General features: G+C 43.6%; 1 protein-coding gene across 1 annotated transcript in view; it reads left to right on the forward strand.

Moving 5' to 3' along the window:
• The window catches only part of SEMA5A (semaphorin 5A), a 428,940-nt gene that overhangs the window by 79,251 nt on the left and 326,937 nt on the right, over window positions 1-22,752 (forward strand). The window contains exon 2 of the mRNA XM_036280207.1: window positions 21,490-21,581. The gene's annotated coding sequence lies outside the window, so the exon portion shown is untranslated. The remainder of the gene's footprint in view (window positions 1-21,489; window positions 21,582-22,752) is intronic.

Raw genomic sequence — 22,752 nt, forward strand, 5'->3', positions numbered from 1 at the left:
TTTATTTTACCTTTGAGAAGCGACAGAGAAGCATTGATAGGGTGCCTTCTGTACACGCTCTGACCAGGGATGGAACCTGCAACCCAGGCATGTGCCCTGACAAGGAATTGAATGGGCCCAGGACACCACTCAAGCAACTGAGCCCCTCCAGCTGAGCTAGCAGTCCTGATTTTAAAAGGCTTGGATGGATTCTGCCTTCAGAGTGTAGCTGTCAACCAGAAGCAGCAGCATAAAACAAGGTCACAGAATACATACAGTGGAAACCCTCTGGGGGGAGGTGCACCGCTTTCCCAAGCAGAGCTGTGTGTGAGCGCGCTCCTGCCTGGGCTCCAGTGTTACGTCCGCTGGTTTGGGACGACTTTGGTGGTCTCAGCATCGACTACCTGGATATTAAATCTACCTTGTCATTTCCTATCATGTAGCTCCTTTGGAGGAGAGCGAGCTGCTTTGGGACGGAGGAAGGCGTGCTGGCGGGGTCCTTGGCGGCTCAGAGCACCTGCAGAACCTATAATTTCGTAGGCAAAATGAGAGCATCCGTTTTTAGCCCCAGAGGGTTTTTTTTCCCCCTTGGTTTATATTCTGGCTGCTTTATTTTTGTAGCGGCTCGACTGTGTTTACTTTATGCCTGGATAAAGGGTTCTTTCTTTAGAGAAAGATTGTGACCGACTAAGCTTAGGATAAAGCAAATGAACTTGCTAGGAAAATCACGCTTAATTAATATTAATAATATTGAAATCATGCTCAATTATTATTAATAATATTGTCCTGAACTCTTGTTCTTCCCGCCCAAAGGCTATGACAGCCTTTATTATTTAGGCAGCACCAGAAGCTTGTGTATGATTTTATTTCCTTCTGGATTTAAAGCAACTCTTTCAAATGCAATCTGTCACCCAACGGCGTGCGTACATTTTCTCTCTCCAGTTGTTTCAATGAACTTTTATTTATCAAAAGCCTTGCTGCACACTTGAGATCCTTTCTCTGCTTTTTCCAGGCCCCATCTATCCCAAGTAAAGTCTTCTTGATTAACATAAATTAATCCCTATTATATGAGACTCTGTGAGAGCTCAGGTATAAGGTGCATCCTTATTTTTGGAAGACTCACAAGCATTTAGTTCAGACTTGGGGTACAGATGCTGCTGGCACCAGAGTGGGGAAGAGTCTGGGGGTTGAATTGTTCCTAGCAACCATCGTAACGAGAGAAATACAGAGAGGGATGATAAAGAAACGTGTGTTGTTTAACTTTTATGCTGTTGCAGTCCCAGTGTCTCTTGGGTGTTTGATTTCATGATTGGAAAGGCTACTGTAGAGATTATTGGATGGAGTGGATGCCCTTTTCTTTGGCACATAGAATGGCAAATGCCAAGCATTTGGAGATTGCCTACACATGTGGGTGTGTGTGCAAACACACCAAACTATTGAGATTGCACTTGTCTTGTGCTAATTAAAAAACAATGGCTGCTCAGAATTTTCACTGATACATCACCTAAGGCAACAGAAACAAAGGACAAAATGAACACATGGGACTACATCAAATTAAAAAGCTTCTGCACAGCAAAAGATACAATCATCAAAATGGAAAGGCTACCCACTGTATGGGAGAGCATAATTGCCAATGATATATCAGATAAGGGGTTAATTTCCAATATATATATAGAGTGCTCATACAACTCCACAAAAGGAAGACAAAGAACCCAATAAAAAAATGGGCAGAGGAACTAAATAGATACCTCTCCAAACAGGACATACAAGTGGCTGAGACATATGGAGAAATGCTCAACATCACTAATCATCAGAGAGATGCAAATTAAAACAACAATGAGGTATCACCTCACACCTGTCAGAATGGCCGCCATCAACAAATCATCAAGCAACAAGTGTTGGCGAGGGTGTGGAGAAAAGGGGACTCTAGTACACTGCTGGTGGGAATGCAGACTGGTGCAGCCACTATGGGAAACAATATGGTGTTACCTGAAAAAATTACAAATTGAACTTTCATTTGACCCAGTGATCCCACTTCTAGGAATATACCCTAAGAAGCCTGAAACACCAATCAGAAAGAATATATGTACCCCCATGTTCATAGCAGCACTATTTACAATAGCTAAGGTCTGGAAACAGCCCAAATGTCCATCAGTAGATGAGTGGATAAAAAGGTTATGGAGTTCCTTGTTTCATTTCTGTGCTGGGAAGTCTCTATGTGAAATGCATAGCTGTAGATGGGAGAAGCCCATGACTAAGGAAATGAGCATTTCCACAAATGATGGGAATTATGGTGAGACTGGCTGTATTCATTTCCCTTATTCAGCTTTGGGGGTGGGTCCAAAGCGAAGCAGTATCCTACTTACTTAGCAGGGTTTAGGGATATCTAAGGCCGCAAACAGAAAGAATAATTGTCAACTCACTCTTTATAAGAATAGCAAAATAGGTAATATATTAACCAACCAAATTAAATTTTAAAGTCACAAATAAGCTAAAGTTTTTCAAAACATAATGAGAAAGGCTTATTTTTTTTTTGTTAGTGGAGGAATACATTACTCCAATATAGTATTTATTTATTTTTAATTGTATTGTACACTTTCAGTGACAAGAGAATAATTAATTTTATGAAATGAGGAATTCCGTAATTTCTAGAAGCTGGAAAATATAAACTTAGAACATTTGGTTCTGTTTCAAATTGGTAAACATTGTCAAGATGAGGAAAACATATCCCCTTCTACTTCCCCCACAATGAAGATGTGATGGAAAACGTTTTGCTTCGAGTAAGCAGCAACATTTTTCTACTTGTATGTCTAGCACACTATATTTTATGTCATGAATTTTTAGAATCTTTAGCAGAATATAGAAAAAGTTATGTAATATAATTTAAAAAATACTTTAATACTTATTGCTATGGTGGACTTAATCTCCTGCCCCCAGTTCATAGGATGGTATTTGGAGATGGGGCCTCTGGGTGGTAGTTAGACTTGGATGAGGTCCTGAGAGTAGGGCTCTCATGGTATGACTCGTGTTCTTATAAGAAGAGACACCAGAGATCTCTCCATTTGAAGACACTGCAAGAAGGTGGCCATCTGCAATTTAAGAAGAGAACTCTTACCAGGAACAGAATCACCTAACACTTTGATCTTAGAATTCTTACCTCCATAACTATGAGAAGTAAATTCCTGTTGGTTAAGCCACCCAATCTGTGCTACTTTGTTATGCCAACACGATCTAATACATGGATGTGGACTGTTTCATGTTGGGGAATATATTTAATCTCCAGGATGTATAGAAATAGACTTTGTTCTGTGTAAAATATAGAAATCTACATTTATGGCTTCATGAACATATACTCGTATAAATTCATTGAAAATTGTTCTTATCCATAAACTGCTAATATAATACAGTTTAGCAATAGCTTGCTCATGCCCATGCAAACAACCGGATCTTCCATTTATACTCTTGCTAACATCAAAATCAAAATTTCCCAGTGGTTTTATATGATCTGTTGCAATTTTGAAAATAAACTTTGACAGTATTTGATATGGCACTTTATAATTGAACTATTGTGGTTAGTAACCAATGATCAAATGTTGACATTTTGATCTTATTTGACTTTATTTCTCTTATGTGGTTAAGGCCTAGCTTCTTTTAGAACCAATCACTCACAGAACAGTGAATGGAAAATGAGAATCAGTTATCTGTAATGCTTGATTTTGTATTGTAGTTGAAAATAAAATTATTAAAATCAAACATGAATATATAATTTATAGTTTATAATAGACAAGTTCAGTTGAATAAATTATAATATAAAATTATTTGAAATAAAGTTAGTTGTGACACAACTTGCGTTTTAATGATCTGCATCAGTTATTTATTAATACATAAATATTGTGCAACACACTGAGCGAGTGAAAAGAACACACATTTATTATTTCACTGTTTCTGTGAGTCTGGAGTCTGGGTTCTTAGCTGGATTCTTTGCAATGATGCAAATCAAGTGCAATTGATTGGGGTCTTAAATGAAGACTTGGCTGGGGAAGAATTTGCTTCTAGGTTCACTTAAGTTGTTAACAAAATTCATTTGCTTGTGGTTGCAGGACAGAGGCCTTCATTTTCTTGTTGGAAATATCCTTTAGCTTCTAGTGACTTCCCATAGCACTTTGTCCTGTGGACTTCTCCAGCATAGCAGTTGACTTCCTCAAAGCCAACCAGGGATAAAGAAACTCTAGCAAGGTGGTCCTGCAATCTAGTACAATGTAACACATTATCACTTGTATCTGGTCACCTTTGCTGTGTTCTATTGGTAGAAGCAAGTCATAGATCCCGTCTTCCCTCCGGTAGAGGGGGCATGCAAGGGCATGAATGCCTTTAAATTCTCATTCACGCATGGTCCATCAGCAGCTTTCCAGGAGACATTTTTAATTCTTAAAACAATATAATTGTGGACAAATGTCAAAAATAAGATTGTATAGTAGATAGTAATCTCAAGCACTATGTATAGCATAAAATGAGCACTATTTATTTAGTTATTGCCACTGGCACTGATCAGAATCTTCCTGGTCTATATTTTCTCTTGTGAAAATACATCGAATCAAAGACCGAGTATTTAAGACTTTGGAGTCAGGTTTTACTGTAGCTTCTTCTCTTCTAGCTGAAGGTGTAAGTAGTCAGCAAGGCTTTAAACAGTGCTTTTCAGCTGGTGTTCTGAGGCAGGCACACAGGTGTGCCGCAAGAATGTTACAACGTGCAATGCCTGACTTCAGTCAGGGGCACTGACTTCTTTTCCCTTAGGCTGTCAAATAAAAAAATGGCAACAGCCAATACAACAAAAGCCATCTAGTGTGAATGAATCAAAATGATACCTATTTTTTTTTTTTTTTTTTTGTCGGATCGGCGAAAATTCTATTTTTTGGAGTGCCGCAGAATTTTAGTAATTCTGTGTGCCATGAGATAAAAAAGGTTGAAAATTGCTGCTTTAAAGGATGTCACTATTGATACAGATCTGGCTGTAAAATGTGTACATCTCTGGGACTCCCTACCTGGGCTTCTCAGCTTATAATACCTGCCTGTTACCTGTCATTGAATCCTCCAAATATTGATGCTCACACATGTTCCATGGAGTTGACGCTGTCACCCACGGCAATTCAAAGGTTCCTGTGATGTATTTCACAGCAAACTTGGCTCTACACACGGAGACCTTGCCCTTCGCAGAGCTGGCCTCCCTCACCCCAGGGCTTTGGCTTGTGGACACGCCAAGCAGCCCCAGAGCAGTTTATAGCTGCCCTCCGTGGTTTAATGGGCAGCCTCACCATTCTTGGCTGGAATTTGCATGTTGGACCTCATGCGAGTGGGTGCTACCCTCCCCGTCTCATGCACAGATTTATTATTGATGTGCTTACACAGCAGAACAGCTTAAAATGTGAGGAAAGAGCCTCATTGCTAAATGTTCCTCTTAGTTCAGAGCAGCCCCTTCAGGCTGCAACTTCCTACAGTATCCTGCAAACTGGCAGTCCTGCAAGACTGCTCAGGTAGATTTTTAGAAGGTAGAAGATTAGCAACAAAACCGCTATCATCGGGGAGAAAGTGGGCCCTATCTGTCATCAGCCGTTTGGACTTCGGAACACACCACCGTTTTTCTCCATTCTCACATAAAAGCAGAAATGCTGATTTTTAGAGAATGCACATTCTTTTCCTGTGTAATTTATATCAAAAACGTGTCCTGTGACCCTTTTTAAACATCTAGTCCTTGTATACTCCAGAGGGCATCAAAATGATGTTTTTTACTTTTTTGTTTTCTGGAAAAGTAACTAGGAGGGAAAAAACGTTATGCTAGGTATCGAACGGATCTTTGCAAGGGGGAAACCAAATTCCCAGACAATTAGATTTTCAAGACCTGCAACAGGCATTAAAGAAAATAATCTAATACAGGAACTCCATTTGATAAATCAAGAAACCAGGCCCAGAAAGGTGAAGTTACCCACTTGGGATCGTAGCCCAGAACACCGTTTGTTGTAACGATGACAACGTCGACTCCAACTCTGAGCCAGAAACTTGTGCGCCTAGGTTTGAAACCTCATAACTTTCCTGTAACCTGGTTGCTGATGTTATCCTGCTCTTACAGCAGAAGAAACTCCGGAAGCTTTAGCACAAAACAGAACATGTTCGCGCTAGACAGGGAGAAAGTAGCGGCAGGGTTTGAACTCCTTCTCGGTGCCGTTTCCACGCTGGGCAGCCTTTATAGACCTGTCCTTAAAGAAAAGGGGGAGCACTGCAGATGTTCAGGGGTACCACCATTACGAATGGATGACACCTCCCGTTTTTCACTCCCTCAGTAAGTTCTGGACCACAGTTTGTATTTTCATGAATCAAATTGGGAAGCAGCAGGTTTATAGCGCGAGCCGGGAGACCAATTATTTCACAACAGCTCTGAAATAGGTACATAGTTGGGCTAATTTGTTAGGATTGATTTGGAACTTTTAGGGGGTAACAGTATTAAGACACCAGAAACTTTCAGTGTCCTGGGGGCTTTAAGGCATATTCAGGGCTAAGGAAGTTCTCATGGGGAGATAAAAGGCCTGTTTAGTCCTTTTGTAGAACAATCTGAGCCGGGACTTCTGAGGATTTCTCTGTTTGATCAGATTCTCTTTTGGAGGCCCAGCCTCTCTGTTGTCATTTAAACACCTCATTGAAAAGCAGTTTCCAAATGGTTTTAAAACTGATGTCTGGTGAGGTCCGATGCTTCTTGAAGTTTCCCCAGAGCTGGGTTTCCTCCTTGCTTTGAATCCCAGTGTTTATTTTTAAAAGCTTTCGTGGTTCGACCTTTCAGCTTTGTTTTTGCAGCTGGACTGACTTGGATAGCCCTCCTCTCCTCCAGCCCTTTGTGGTTTGGGGTAAGATCCTGCCGCATCAGGACGGGGTTGAAGGGACGGGGGACCGGTTCCATGGACCCAGCTGCTTTTTGTTAGCTCCCGACGTCACAGGTGTCCCTGACTGTGCTCTGTCTGCTCGCCAGAATGTTCCTCCTTCCTCCTAGTCCTCTCACCTTTCTGTGTTCTCCTTGAATTCCCTTGGAAGTCAGGATTTTGTATTTTCTCTTTTTGTTATATTTTTTCCTCTGCTTCCAATGACCTCTTTCTCTTCCCCAGCCCCATCCTGATTCTCAGTGCGAAGCAATTATTTGCAGCCCGTGGCAGAAGAGAGATTAAATGTCCCAGGAAGGCAACAGTGTGACTTCGACGGTATTTCTCTCCCTGGCTGGGCCGAGGACAGAGCAGCTCTCTGTCACACGGGGTAGGAAGGGACTCCCACCCTGCTGAAAGATGAAGGTGGTGAGAAGAAATTCTGCAGGGAGCCCGGAAAGACTTACTTTAATTAGAATGTATGCCCCAGTCGAAGTTCCGGAGCTGCGGGCTGCTTGGAGACAGAGCTGGCTCCTGCAGTAATTGGCAGCCAGTCTGATGCTCTGGGTGAGCACCTTCTCTGCGCTGTCCCCGACTCTTTTGATCACCTTCTCCCTCCATGCTTTGTGCCTTTGAAGCTCAACAGATAATGTGTCCCCTGCTGACCCACTCTTCCTCCCCAGAAGGATCTTCTGTACGTTTTCATCAAATATCAATCATTTCTCTATTTTTCAGTTTCAAATTTTAGTGGTGCTTAAGCCTTCCTTTCAAGTTGCCACCGGACCTCTTTAAAGCTCTGTTAACTTCTGTACAGCACGTCTTTATTTTAGCATCAAGTATTCCGAGGGTCGGGGACTTTTCAGGAGTCAGATCTGGCTGAAAAGGCAGAGGAAATAGTCATTTATTTCTTTTAATTTTCACAATTTCTTACTACAGGATTGCTTGATTCCAGGTTTCAAACCTTTTTCCTGTTCTGGCCCGCTCATGTTGGCATACTGCCTCCCAGTCTTGATGCTTTTTCTAGAAACAACCGGCTGTTGGCTAACTAACCAGGAAACTCCGGGAGAGGTGTGGTTAGTTCGCAGTAATCATAACCGCAGGGCATAGGCTAGAGAAAGCCCTGTCTGGGGCTGGGGAAATAAAAATTTGGGTGCCTGACTCATATCCATAATGCTTGAGCTTGATTTATGGCTCTTCCAGGTTATTGTGCTGTTCTTTACAAACACTTTGTGGAGCCTACCCGCTAATCTTTTTGTGACTGTGGTAGAAACTGCTCTCCTTGAACTTGGGAAGCAGTGCATTGCTTTATCAGGGTGTGTTCTCAGCCTGAGGACACATGAACTATTTCTGTTTTTTTCACTTTCTATGGACAACTAGAGTAGAGGTAGAGGTGGCGAAAGAGGCTCAATTTTTTTTTTTTTTAATACAAGAAGGAAAGTAGTTTAAAAGGAAGCCAATTCCATTCCAAAAAACAGTAGTACACTTCTTTAGATTATAATAAAATGGGAGAAACTGCTGGAGGAGAAGAGCTGAGAGGCCATCAAGAAGCAAGAAAGTAAGAGCTTTGGACCTTTTTATTCGGTGGCCTTTGTGGATTACTTTGCTTGCTTTGTGTTTTAATGTTCAAGATCTCCACGTACTAGAAGTGACCCTTAAGTTACAAGACTTCACTTGACTGGAGACGATGGTATTGCCATTCTATACCAGTTTAACTTCTCTTCCTTTATATGTTGGGTGGTGAGAAATCACTTTCCTGTTCAACACGTAACAGGTGCGGGTATGTTAGAGGGGCCATGTGTGATGTGTGTGGGTATTTGGAAGTTCAAGTTAATAGCCTGGGTTGTCAGGAATATATTAGCTCCAGTGTAATGAGTCGCAATCAACTCTTTAGATGGTAATCACGCCTTAAATGGAGGGAGCAAGAATCATTGTCAGATGCAGAAGACGGGGTCTGGCTCACATTATGAGAGCTGGAGTCTGCCAGAGCCCGCATCCAGCAAGTGACCTTGCCTCCAGCCTGTAATCCCCGACGCCCGCTGATTGTTCACATTTCTGTTTCGGAGGGGTCTCATTTTCACTGTAGGATGGCTTCAGAAAGGTCTCCCCTCCTGGTGTGGTTCAGGCCGGACAGCCAGGCCCTGGGGACCTGGCAGCTTGCAGCTGGCACCCTGAGTTATGTGCCCGTTGGAGCAAGAGGGCCGATATTTGGTGTTTCGGGATCAGTTGGCTTGTGTCATCGGAGTTTCTCTTGCTTGATCCTTGTCTCCCTCCGTCGAGGTGGTGACTCCTCTGATCTATACAGTCTTGCAGTGTACCCACCTTCCCGTCAGATGGCTCCTGATGGTCCTGTGCAGAGCTGGGGACACTGCTGTGGTGTTTTATCTGCGGCTCATGTCCTTCAGTCTCTACAGGCCACCTTCATTATTCATGTTGCTCATGTTCTCCACATGTAGTTATTGCAAACACTGAATTAGCTAATATTGAACCATTGCTGTTAGGGGACATGGAAGGTTAAGTTCCGGTGAGCCTCTGGTCACAGCATCTTCATTAACCCATCAACAAAGAACCTTGTTCTTTGCGTCTTTCTCTTTAAAGATATCTTATTAATGTATAGTTGATTCATTGGCTTTGAACTCACTGCCAGCAGCACATTTGGGGCATACAGATACATTTTAGCAAATAGGCAGGTTCACAAATATGGGATTTATGAATGAGGACCAACAGTATTTTCTTAAAAAAATTTGTTTTTCTTTATTGATTTTAGAGAGAGGAAGGGAGAGGGAGAGAGAGAGAGAGAAACATCGATGAGAGAGGACATCAATTTGGCCGCCTCCTGTGTACCCCCACACTGGGGATCGGGCCCACAACCCGGGCATGTGCCCTGACCGGGAATCTAACTCGCGACCTCCTGGTGCATGAGTCGACGCTCGACTACTGAGCCACACCAGCCAGGCAACTGTATTTTCTTTTTCTTTCGTGAATACCAGTTACCATATCAAAGAGTAAGGTCTGGAGTTATTCGATCCCTTTTGTACTGTGATCCTGTAGGTGTGAAGTAGATGTTTAAGCTTGTCCTGGGTGGTTATAGCATCACAGGTGGAAGACATCACAGGCTCTGAAGCAGCACCTTCTTCCTGGTGATGAACTAGACCCTTTGGAAGCTTTCCTGCCTGTCCTGCTGATGGCGTCACTGCTCCTGGACTTCGTGCTCCGCCCTGACCTGGGGACAGTGATCGTGGAGCTTTTGCAATGAGCAGCCCCTTGAACCACCAGCTGGCCGAGGAAACGGCGCACATCTCCAGAGCAAGGCGTGAGCAACAGTGGTTGTTTCAGCTCCGGAACCCTGCACCTCCCGTTTCTCCTTCAGGATTTTGCTTTGGGAGGGTGTGGCTGCAAGCTAAAAAAAAGTTTTGTGTGGTGTGTGTTAAAGAGTGTGGCCTTATTTGTGGGAGCCCCTTGTAACTTTTAAACTGAAACTTCCCTCTGAAACGCGCCTCTCTGCCCTGGGGGCACACTCAGGCGGTGGCAAGCATCTGGGTGGGATGCAGGAGTGGGGACTGCCAAGCGCGACAGATGCTCACTGTGATGGACAGCAGTGTCTCCCCACGCGGCTGCCTGTCGACCCTGCCGGGTGCCTTGGGGTTCCTGCGCAGCCGCTCGCTCGGGAGGCACTCGGCTCCCCGACAGCCAGATGTCTGTCAAAGCAAATTGGGACTGAGGCGAAGGGGGCTCCCTCTGGTGATTTCAGCCAGAATAAGGATGTCTTCTGAGCAGTGACAGTGTCTGGAGTGAATGTCCTCATGGGAGAAAAGCACTGTCATTGTATCTTTTCCGCCCTTCCTTTCTTTAAAGGTCTGTCATAGCGTCAGGGGCCCCAGCAGGGCCCCTGGGGACCTCCAGGCCCCACAGATGGACCTGGGGCTAGTGGAGAAGGTGAAGTGAGCGGTGAGGGAGGGTCTGTTTCTCCTGACACTTTATCACTTGACACCAGATGGACAAGGCGTAGGGCTGAAACCATTTAATTATTCAGGTTTCCATCATGATTGTCATTTTCGTCATTTCAGCAGGAGGTGCAGATAGAAGAATCATCATTCTGTGGCATTCACACCTCATTGGGTGCATGTGCCTCGTCTGTGAAGGGGAGTTCCCACCTTCTGTCCTTGACCGAGAGAAGGAAGAGGATGGGGACATTGGCATCCACCATGGTGTATGGCAGAGGCTAACCGTGGCCCCTGGACCGTGTCTGACCCTTCCCTTTCTTACCTCGGGTGGTCATGATGAACGTGCTCTTCTCCGCTGCTGCCGAATGACTCCGTGTGCCCCAGAACATGAAAATGGAGAGACCCAATTTGAAGGGCATGAGTGGTTTACAAGAGAATGGCCATAAACATGGTATTAAGGCATAAAATTATGTTTTAGTGGGTTGCCTTTGGAGTTTTAGTGGGTTGCCCTTTTCTGATGAGTCTCTCCTTCATAGCATTTAGGAAGGGTCAGGACTTGAGGAACTGTAATAAGGAACAGCTATGGCCCTTCTTCCCAGGGCAACCCCAGGCCGGGAAGGTGTGAACAGGCAGCAGGGCGAGACGTTTGTCCGCGTATGAGGAAGGGCTTATCACCTCCCCTTGCAGGGCTGTCAGCTCTGCACTTGAAGGAGGGTTTTGTTTATGGTTTAATTTCCCTGGAGTTCACAGTGACTGCCGCAGTGATAGGACAGTCCGTCATTAGATGATGGTTTCTCTGATGCGGTGTGTGAGGAGAGAGAGGCGATTTGACTTTCACCCTCTGCTGAGCCGCAGGGTCTGCTGGTCTGAGAGGGGACACGGGTAAGAGGCTGGATGTGACGAGTGCACTTGAGTCCATATAGTTTGAGAGAAACCTACCCAAGCAAGGGTGGGTCTGAGAGCTGTCGTCATTTGAGTTTATTTTCTGCGTCACTGTTCTGTCTTTGACACTGGAGTTATACAGGTCTTTCTTAAGGCTCTGGATTTAATTATTAGGCTTATTGCTTTCGTGAAGTAGCATAATTTCTACAGGCCTACAAAAGTGGTTGATGAGAACAATAAGAGGGATTTAACCGAGTAAAAAACCTAATCGTCTTGAGACTAAAATGCACATTCTGGAGTCAGTCATAAAGGGCCTTCAAGAACAAAATGACTTTCTGGTGTTTAATTACTTAAAATGCTCCTAAGTGTTTAATTTGGTATAAACCTCATCATAATTTCATGTTCATTTTGTCCAGGGCACATGCATGTTTCCTAAAGCCACGTGTGAAATAGAAAACGGGGCCATGACAAAGGAGCTCCTTTAAACGTGTCTGTTTCTTGCAGCCACCTGGGGAGCAGGGGACACAGGTGTGCGTAGGGAGGGGGCGGGGAGCAGGCAGCCAGCCCAGGGTCAAGTGCTTTCAGGACACTGCAGGTGTGAAGGTGCCTGAAACCCATGGTTACAGAGAGAACAGAAGCCCAGGCAGTAAAACTGTTTTAACCAGAAGCTGCAGGATTGCTCCAGGGAAACACTCTAGGTCAAGGCAACACCGTCAGTCAGAAACTAGGGACCTGATACCTATGAAAAACTGGTTGACTAAGGGAGTTAGTTATTAGTGTAGACATATTTACAAAGGTAATGTTTATATATCTAAAGGATAAGTCTTTTTTCTGACCAATCACCGTTGGCCATAAGGTTGACCTCTCAAGTGGACACAGCTTCCCCACAGAGTCTGAAGAAGAATCCTTATATCTGCCCGTCAGCTTAACAAGCAAGAAGAGGGGGAGACTTGGTTATGTTTGCCCAGTGGAGTCTGCAGTAAGTTTGGATTTTACAAGAGTTTGAGGAGGATGTTAAAAAGGGGGGCCCAGCCCTGGCCAGTTTGGCTCAGCGGTTAGAGCGTCAGCCTGCGGTCCGGAGAGACCCGGGTTCGGTTCCCGCTAACGGCACGTACTTCGGTTGCAGTTTGTCCCCGGCCCCGGTTGGTCGTGCGGGTGGCAGCCACTCGATGTGTCCCTTCACGTCGATGTTTCTCACTCTCTCTCCCTTCCTCTTTCTCCCTCCCATTCTATCTGTACAAAAAATGAAAAAATATCCTCGGGTGAGGATAAAAAAAAAAAAAAAAAAAAAAAAAAAAAAAAAAGGGGGGGCCCAAACCTGTTTGAGTAGCATCAGAAAACTTCTTATGAGGCATGGGAACTTTCTGAAGGGATGTGGAAAGAGAACTGTATTTTGAGCGAAGATGGGATCAAGACAAGCCTGGCACCTCCAGCCAGGAAGTCGAGATGTTCCCTTCTCGGGGGTTTCTCTCCAGCACAGCACAGCTGCCATCTGCCAGCCCTGCCTGGGCACCTGCTGAGGGCCGGGCGCGTTCGAGACCTACAGGAAGAGGGGGCAGCATCCAGTTCCTCCAGGTGTAGTTTGCTTTATTTTTCTGAGTGATTGTGACTGATGTCAGATTAGGCAATGTGATCTCAAATTAGAAGAGTCTGTCTTGAAGATGACATTTGGGTTGGGCCCCGGTCTGTGAACAGTTATGTAGACACCGAAGTCAGTGAAACCCCATCCAATGTCTTTCTTGAACATGCTTGTTTACTTGGCCTGGCCTCGGGGATTCAGAGTTGAATATGACATGAATGACTGTTCTTGACAGGGAAGGCCAGCCAATAAACAACAGAGAAAACCAGAGGTGGGCCTCAGTGTCCTGGTCCCAGGGGAGAGGTGACAACATCACAGGGGGACACTGAGGACTTCAGAGAGCCAACGGGAATACAGGGACCTTCTTTGAACCACTTGAGTGATGAGGTCAAGCCAATAAAAGTCTAAAGGGTGAGAAATACGGAGTTCTGGATTCAGAGTCATAAATAAACTTCATACAGCTTATAAAACCAAAGGGAAAAAACAAACCCATTTAATACTGTTCGTCCAACAAAGTGGACATTTGTCTTCCTGACAGTTTATAAAAAGGAAACACAAATCCAGCCCCACTGTTGGTGGGGAGAAGGGGCAGGGCAGACACCCTTTGGTGGTTCATCTCATCAGGCATCGCCCTGTGCACTTGACCTGCATTATCACATTTGCCGGCAGAGCTTGTCAGTGGAAAATCATGAAATGCTATTTTGTAAAATATGGTGCATTCCAAACTGGTCTTGCTTTCTTTCCAGTTAATTCAGAGGAGTGGGATTTTATTGACTGTGGTGGTGAGTGATGAGCTGTGGCTCCTTTAATAATCAGCAAGTTCAGAAATTTCCTAAGATCATCCAACATTCCTCTCCCAGGTGTGATGTTTTACATCCATGGTGTTCATGAAGGGTGGGGAGAAGGATGCAGGTAGTGTTAGGCTCCTGGGCTGAAATTTTGAAGGGTGTGTGTAACAAAGAAAACGAACGAGGGATCTCTGACTCATACAAAGGAGAGTTCCCTTCTCCAGTAGGTTTGCATCAGGACATGCCCCGCCTTCTGGTTTTGTTTAGCAAGTCAGATTTGATCAGATGTCTCCTGGATGGAGGCTGCAGGATGGGCAGACGGGCCTCGTGACTAATCCAAGGCAGCTGCCGTGGTTGTTTTTAAACATTAGGGAAGCTGTGCCGGTTCTTCATAGGGAGGATGTTTCAGTACAGTTTGTGCTGAAATGGATGACATGACTCATTGCCAAAAGTAAAAAAAAGGAGACTTTTTATTCCCCATGCATGTAAACACTCTAAACACAGCAGTGTTTATAGGAAGGTAATACACCAGCTGGTTCAATGAGTAGTAGCCTATTTCTTATTTTTATCACTAATTTGTATTGAGAGGATGACAAATAGAACAACATGAGATTTCTCGTTATGCCACACCGTCAGGGCTAAGGCTTCTGTAGTTTAGAAGCAGGAAACAGATGCTTGGGGGGAACGGCTCCTTCGCCTGCACGCTGTAACGCAAAAATGGGATGCATCTTCCTTCTCTAGGCCTCGGTGCCCACCTTTGACAATGGACGACCCAACAGGTCACCGGGACTGAGTTTAGCAGCATTTAAAAGACTTTTATTCTTCATGTCTTCAGAAAGATTAATGATCTGAAATAACTTCAGAATATTTGCTGGATTTAAGGCAAAAAAATAACCCACTATATTTTGACTTCTAAGTCCAACACAGTTTCCTTGGTCCAGATCACTGTACACCATGTCAACCAGCAACGTTAACATCTAGGCACATAAAATGAATTAAGTCATGGAAAACCCAGATCTGACACAGCTCCATGTGCATACTAAATTGGCTGGTGTGTTTGTACTAACCTGATTGCCCTTAAAGAGTTAAAGGAGAACATCTTTTCATGTCTCTATACCGAGCTGGAGAGAGCATCCTTTGTAGCTAGAAACTTCTAAAGAAATGCTGTCTGTCCTTTTTAGGAAAATATTTTTCTGGGTGATTTAACCCATTGCCATTTCACAAACACTCCATGAATTTTATAGTCAGCCACCTTTCCAGGGATCAGTAAGCTTACATTCTCCTTGGTGCTCTTGCAGCCGACCTTTGTCATAGTTCAGCTTCATTCTGGGAAGGTTTTGGTGCCATTTGTGGGTTTGATCAGTGGCCCATATTTTCCCCCTTCCTATGTAATGACCAAAAGGCGGATATGTAAATCCAACCCTTCCTGCTTTAACAAACGGTAAGTTACAGTAGTAGTTATATAATTTTTTAAGAGTTAAATCTTGGTCTTAGAATATTGAATTTAGATCTAGAATAAAAATCTTGACTCTCTTGTGTGGGCAAGCATATGCTTACAGATAAAATCTGGTCTAATGTGTTCTTAAGTAGGAATTGAGAGACCATGTTTTTCAAAAAGCCTTCTCTGGCTGGGTACTGAGAATGTCATCTGCAAAGGATGGATCCATTTAGCTATCAGAATGGAAGCCGAGGGCCCAATTGCCCATGCAAATTGACCACTTGTACAAGGGCTTCAAAATTGCCCCCATGAAAAGCCTTGGACAATTAGGCACATGGTGGCACAAATAAGAAAGAGGTAGTCACTCTGCAGAGACCTTGGGTGTCCCCAGAGAGCTGATTTTAGAAATTGCTCATTTTGAATAGTTGCTGTTTTTTGGGCAACTTATTTGCTTTAATAAAGAAGTCATTTTGCCCCTCTCTTTCTTTCCCTCTTCTCCCATGCCTCCTAGCAGCTTAGAACATTCTCCATGTCTGATGTGGGAGGAAAGGACTGGGGAATATTTCACTCCAGCTCTGTCCCTGTTACTGAGGCAATATATTGATTCCAAGGTCCACAATTCCATCCAGCTTTATATGCTCAACAAAGGGTGATCTACACGAATTCTGAATGGAAAACAATGGGTTTCTGTCTTCCCAAATGTTGTTAGGATTAGTCAGCACTGAGAAATAAAGCCCCCAGTTTCTGTCTTTCTTTTCTCTAGGTCTCTGGTCTGTTTAATTGTTCTAAGGCTTCACATTTCACAGTGACAACTGGCTGATGGAGAGAGGGGTCTGGGGTGGATCTGAGTGTGAAGGCTCCAAGCAGGAAGAGTATTTCTCCTCCTGGTGCATCATCCTCTTTGGCTATAACTTTCAGAAGTACCTGCTCTTCTGTTAAGGCAGGTAGTATTTGCCTCTGCTGGTTTCAGAGCCCAAAGATTGCATCATTAAATGACCCAAATGTGAAGACTTGTGCTCCCTGTGAGGACGCACTGTCCACGAAACCCCAGCCATCACTGGGGCTGGTCTCCAAGATAGTCGCAGATTCAAAGAAGGGAAATTGTGACATCTGGCACTTGTCCTTTTTAAATGTACACAAGGGATTATCAAAGAGATTCTTTGTTAAATGATCTTGACCAATGTGTGACATTATTTGTACAGAAATAATTAGCTGGTTACTAATTATTATCCAGAGCCCTTCCATGTAGCTGTGGCATTATGCCCACCTTCTTTCAGACAGCATCTTTGAAGACTGTGATTTCTTCAAGCACCATCCAGTGCGGCACATATATTTGAAGGGAACAACAGAGACAGTCCAAGGCGACAATGCAGAAAGAGCCAAGGTAGGGACAGTGTCTGAAAGGGGAGCAGTATGTACACAGAGAGTAAACAGATGGCCTCCACCCTCATCTACCTCTGAGTAGTGGATTCTCCAGACACTTCCTCCCGACGGAGGCAGGGGCATTGAATGGGTGAGCAAACACCACTAATATCCTGTTTTATTTTGTATTTTAATTCCTAGTAAGAAAATTCTGATTCTCATTGTTTGCAGTATTATCTTAGGTTCAAAGACATTCATTCTCATTTAGTACAGGCTCAGTTTCTAGACTGTTTCTATACAATTAATGTTTTGCAAATATGGGCTATGATTTATAGTCTTTAAAAAAAAAGAATTTTAAAATCTAAAGTTCTGTGGAGCTTCAGGCCCCCAGTTTCTACCCCCCTTGTCTGGCCTCTGCAGAGCTCCACATTGATCCCCACCAAAACACTATGGTCCTGGCCTCCACTGAGACTTCCATGACCCCTCTTCCTTTGGGTGCAGCCTCATCTCTTTCTTGTGTTACTGTTCTGTGATCACTTGCTTTGTCATGAAGCAGCTTCTGTAAGCCTTCTTCCCACTGGCCATGTGTTGGAGCCTGTGTCAGGCTTGCCTTGCTGGTCCACTCAGTCCTGATGTGGCCCCTCCCTGCCCCTCAGCCTCCCACTTGGAACCCATTCAGTTTGCTTTCTTGTTTTCCTCCACAAACTTGAGCACGAGGCCAACTCTCCACCTATGATTGTTGCTGCGCTCCAGTCCTGACTTTCCACCGTAGAAGAGTTGCTTTGCTTCACCTGTCCCAGTTCAGTCCACTCTCCTATATGGCCCAAGGTTGGGGTTTGCATTCATTAACCCTATCCCAAGGGTACTACCAGACATTCATGCTCTGTCTCAGCATGGCTTTGGCCAGATTGGCTCTTTCTTCTGTCTGAGAATTCTCAGGTCTTCCTGTTTGATCTGCCATTTGCTTCACTTGTAATGCACCCCACTCAATTAATCTTCATCAACTGTAATATCCTACCCATACCTCAAAGCCCAGATCACGTTTCTCTACTTTCAGGAAACTTTTCTTGGCTCTTCCACTTGGAAGTAACCTCCTTTTCCTCCAATTTCAGAGCTTTACTGAATTGTGTAGCACATGGATCAGACAGTGCCTGGTGTGAGCTACCAGGAACACACTCGGTTCTTGCTTTGTCTTCTTCCTGCCTAGAATGGCCCTGGGGTGGGAAACTGAGGACTAGATGTCTCTCAAACTTCGTGGTCACTGGTAAAATTCTTGAAAGTTGGGAAACCCTAGTCCAACAGCTTATAGGTTTCCTGAGTCTATACTGGTGGGGTTTCTTCCACTTGTCCACCAAATGTCTTTAATGATTCCAGGTGGTCTCATCCATTTTTATTTTATTTCCTGTTATTTTACTGTGGCTGGTTTCTAAATTGAACTCTTAACACTGGACTAAAATTGTAATTTCTCTAATGTATCTGAAGGATAATGGCTACTACTCAGCTAACCTTTGATCTGTAGGAGAATGTTTAAATCCACTTTTTTTCTCATTCTAAATATCATGGGCCGCGTGTAGGTCGCGTTTGTGCAGAGGGGCCTGGGTTGAGGAGCACTTAGTGCATTGTGACTGATGTTTACATTTTATTCATGCATTTTGGTTTAGACACAATTTTAAGAGTCTGTGGAGGTGGCTGTAGGGTACTTCTGGGGGCTAATTCTGCACGGGTGTTTGTCTGGGGCAGGCTTTTGGGGACAAGGTTGTAACTGAGAATTTTGGTGCAGAGGACTTCTGAGGTCATTTCTACTAAAGGTGATGCTAAGCTAAAAGAGAAAAAAATAAGAATAACATGGAATTGAGTCAAATGGAGACATTTCTTATTTAATGGATAGTTAAATATCCACCTTAAAATATTTCACCCTCCAGTCTGAGGCCAGCTTCTGAGGCTTTGCCATTTCTGTATCTACTCCATTTTCTAGAAAATGTGTCAGGGATTTGTGATTTATACATCAGCTGATGTATGACTTCACCGAGGAGGATGGGCTAGCTTGGCCTTTAGATTTGAAGGGGCCATTGTCTGTGACTTTAACTTAGCTCCTATTCAAGGTCACTGCATAGTTGCTGTGGTTTCTGCTCATACCTGTGGATGTCGTACTGACTAATGTATGTGCCTCTAGAAGGTGGAACTTTACCGGGGCAAGGGTTGACCTAATGGAGCAGAAGGTCCTGATGCTGTTCGCTGGCCTTCATGCCCCTGAGTGGTAAAATGTCTTTTTAATTATTGATATAAATGCTGGCATAGTAAACCTTTCAGCGTGTGTTAGACCGAATCCTGTTGTTGGAACTGGGATTTGGTTTGGAGTTCAGATTCCAAAGGAAGTCGTGTTGTCCCTGAGCTGTGTGAGTTCTGCGCTAGGCGTCCTGCACTTGAGCGTTGCCTTCTCCAAGGAAGTGCCTGGATTCAGCAGGGATGTTCTCTTCCTGCAGTATTTATTGTCTGGTTGCATCAAGGATTCTGAATTCTTACAACATCCTCTTTGGCCTCTGTCGCTGTTGCCGTTAAAGAGGATGGCCGTCCTCTGCAGGCCTGACTCTTGGATGTCCTAGCTAAGGGGCCTCATCGCCTAATTTATGACCTCGAAGGGGAAGATAGGAAAACTCAGCCTCCAGATCTAATTATCAGCCCTCAGTTTTTAATTTAATTCTGTCACATGGGAACCAATAGAAATCTCCAGGTATTCATGGCAGCAACCAATGGATCTGTCCAACTTTATTACTTAAATTTTGATTAAGATGCACACAAATACAAGGAAGTTTTAGTACTAATTAGAAAATAGATTTTAGGGCTCTAGAGAGAACGTTGGAATATTCGAAGATGCTGTTTAATAAAGAAGTCTCAACGTACTTGCTGCCACACCCAAAAGAGATATTATTGGTGTTGTAAGGACGAATTGGCTGCTTCTAGGAATGTTTCTTGGGTGGAGGATGCCTCCTTACCTTGGGGAGAGCTCCCTCACTCCTCTTTTGGACTCAAGGATTTGCATCTGCGCCTTCTCCTTTCCAAAGGATGATGTCATGAACTTGCAAAGGCTCTGCAGGGACCGTGTCAGGATCCGGACCCTGCAGTGTTTCAGTGGCACCTGGGCTGTGGGTACCTTCTTGGGCAATTCTGAATGCAATGCTTTGGATCACTCCCTTGCCAAAGGCACCTCCGGGGCAGGAGCCTCTCACAGAGATGGTGTGACCTAGCCACTCCCTTCTGACCTCTGAACCGGGGGACTTCAAAATTGCCCTTTAGCAGATACAAAATTTTACAAATTGCCAGATGCTGTCATTCAGTTTCTTTTCTGCAGGCAGATGGCTTTTAGATAATTACCGAGGGAGATGATATGGGAAATATTAAATAGAGGAATAGCCAGAACATTCCAGAATGTTCCAGGAAGTTCTCCTTTTCTTGCCATTATTCTCAGCTGCTGCCTAAGTGTGTGTGTTCGGAGAGGCAACATCAGCATGCTCCGGGTCTATGGCAGCCAGAAGCTGCAGAGCATGGAGCGTAGAAAGAAACTGTGTGAAGAAGGACAGCAGAGAAAGTATGAGCCCTGAAGTGCAGTATTTGAAATCCTGAAGTGATATGGACACCGTTCTGCCCGGCCGGTGTGGCTCAGTGGATTGAGTGTCATCCAATGGACAGAGAGGTCCTGGTTCCATTCCCGATCAGGGCATATGCCCAGGTTGCAGGCTCGATCTCCAGTGGGGGGCAGCTGATAGATGTTTCTCTCTCATATTCATGTTTCTATCTCTCTTTCCCTTCCTCTCTCTCTAAAATATCAATAAAAACATTAAAACAAAACAAACAAACAAACAAAAAAACACAGCACATGGACACATTTTCTTTATGAATGAGAAGTGGGAAGTAACCCAGGTACTGGAACATATGTTTCTACCGAAGCTGGTGCTTTGTGGTAGACTTTCTGTCATTACAACATCAAGTTTTCAGGATTTTGTACGTTAAGTTGGATGGGGCGATTGGACGTCTTGGCTTGGTTTTAGTAAAGTGAGTCATTTTTATGCTTTATAATTTTTTTTCCTATAAAGTGTCATATTGTGCTCCAAATAAGTTAATGTGTAAATAAAAATACAAACTCAAATTTTTGGTGTTAGTTTATTCTAAATCTTCAGCCTTTAATCTCTTATTTAAAAAATGTATTACTTATCTTACTGTATTCCCCCTCACAAAAGGCATGAGAAAGCCATCATAAAATGGGTAAATTCACACTATCAATCTGACTCTGATGTTTAAACTGCTTAAAGTAATTCAAATGGGTTTGAAATGATAGCCCTTTCTATTGTTTTCTGAGATTTGTTTTCATAGGTTAATAGCTTTTGAATTTTTATTTCTCCTTGTCTGAAGAAAGAAATCCATTGGTGCAAGGATATCATTTAAGCTAGGACTATCCTGTTTGTCATTTTTAAGTTATCCTGTGTCACTGTTTTAAGTCTTACATTGCTAAAGCAGCTCCATGTGGTTGTGCATGGCACTAATAGAACTTTCTAGAATTGATAAGCAGTAGCCACAACATCTTTTAAAAAACAGGGTCATTTTTGTCTTTTCTTTTTCGCAGTGTTGTGTGAGAGCTGGGCTTGAGTGAGCAGATGACTGTGGATCCTTAGTGGGATACATGATCCAAGGAACGCTCCAGCCTTTTCCTCCTCGGTAAGTCAGACATCGGGGAAGTGACGGACCACCAATTCTTTAGGCTCAGATACTGTGACAGCTAATGAGCTTCATTTATCTCTGCTGTTAAAAGTGGCAGTGAATGGGCAAGTTTTCAGAGACACACGTCTTCATGGCAAAACTGTTTTGGGCTAACCTCTCACTCAGGAAACCCAAAAGTCTAACAGGGTGCCGTTGAAACAGCACCTCTGGCCCACAGTGTGCTGTCCACCTGATTGCAGTTTTATTTGGCACCTCTATACATATTGCTACTTATACATATTAGGACAAACATGCAATTATTTGGGGCTATCTCATAATTATGTTGCACGGAAGTGTTCTGGTATCAAATCTCGCTCTATTATGATAAGTATGTTTACAAGAGTCAAGGTTGGGCGGGATTGACAAACTTAAATCATGAAATAACATGGGGACAGCCTTTGCCACATACATCAAAAAGATGATTTATTTATTTAACTTCTTCCCAAAGGGTACTCTGACATCATAAGGCCCATTTGACAGGTTTTTATCTAGAAAAATGGGCAAAGAAATACTAATTAATTTGTATTTTTTTATGGAATTTAAGCAGGGAACTACTCTGTTCATTCATTCATTCATTCATTCATTCATTCATTCATTCATATAAATAAATAATTGTAGCAAGTCCATGAGCCTGATGTAGCAGAACTTTTGGAGAAAATGCCTTTCTCTTTTTAAAATGTTTTTTTCCTTTATTGATTTTAGAGAGAGAAAAAGGGAGAGAGAGATAGAAACATCGATGCGAGAGAACATCGATTGGCCGCTTCCTGCATGCTCCCCACTAGGAATTTGGCCCACAACCTGGGCATATGCTGCCCCTGTTGGAATTGAACCAGTGACCTCTTGGTGCATGGGTCAACGCTCAACCACTGAGCCACACCGTCCGGGCAGAAAATGCCTTTTTCAAGAGTGACTGGTCCCTATGTACTTGTTCCATGAGTTATGGAAACATGTTCTTCACTTTAATGGCAATGATATAAAAATAAAGCTTTATGTGGTACCTTATTAACTGGAAAAAATAGCAGAATAATATTTAATATAATCCTATTTATCTTAAAAATACACACAAACATGCAAACATATAATCTCTACCCACAGTCATGTGTTATAAAGTCTACCAGAACATGTATCA

This window comes from Molossus molossus, unplaced genomic scaffold (assembly GCF_014108415.1).
Source record: "Molossus molossus isolate mMolMol1 unplaced genomic scaffold, mMolMol1.p scaffold_m16_p_3, whole genome shotgun sequence".
NCBI lineage: Eukaryota > Metazoa > Chordata > Mammalia > Chiroptera > Molossidae > Molossus > Molossus molossus.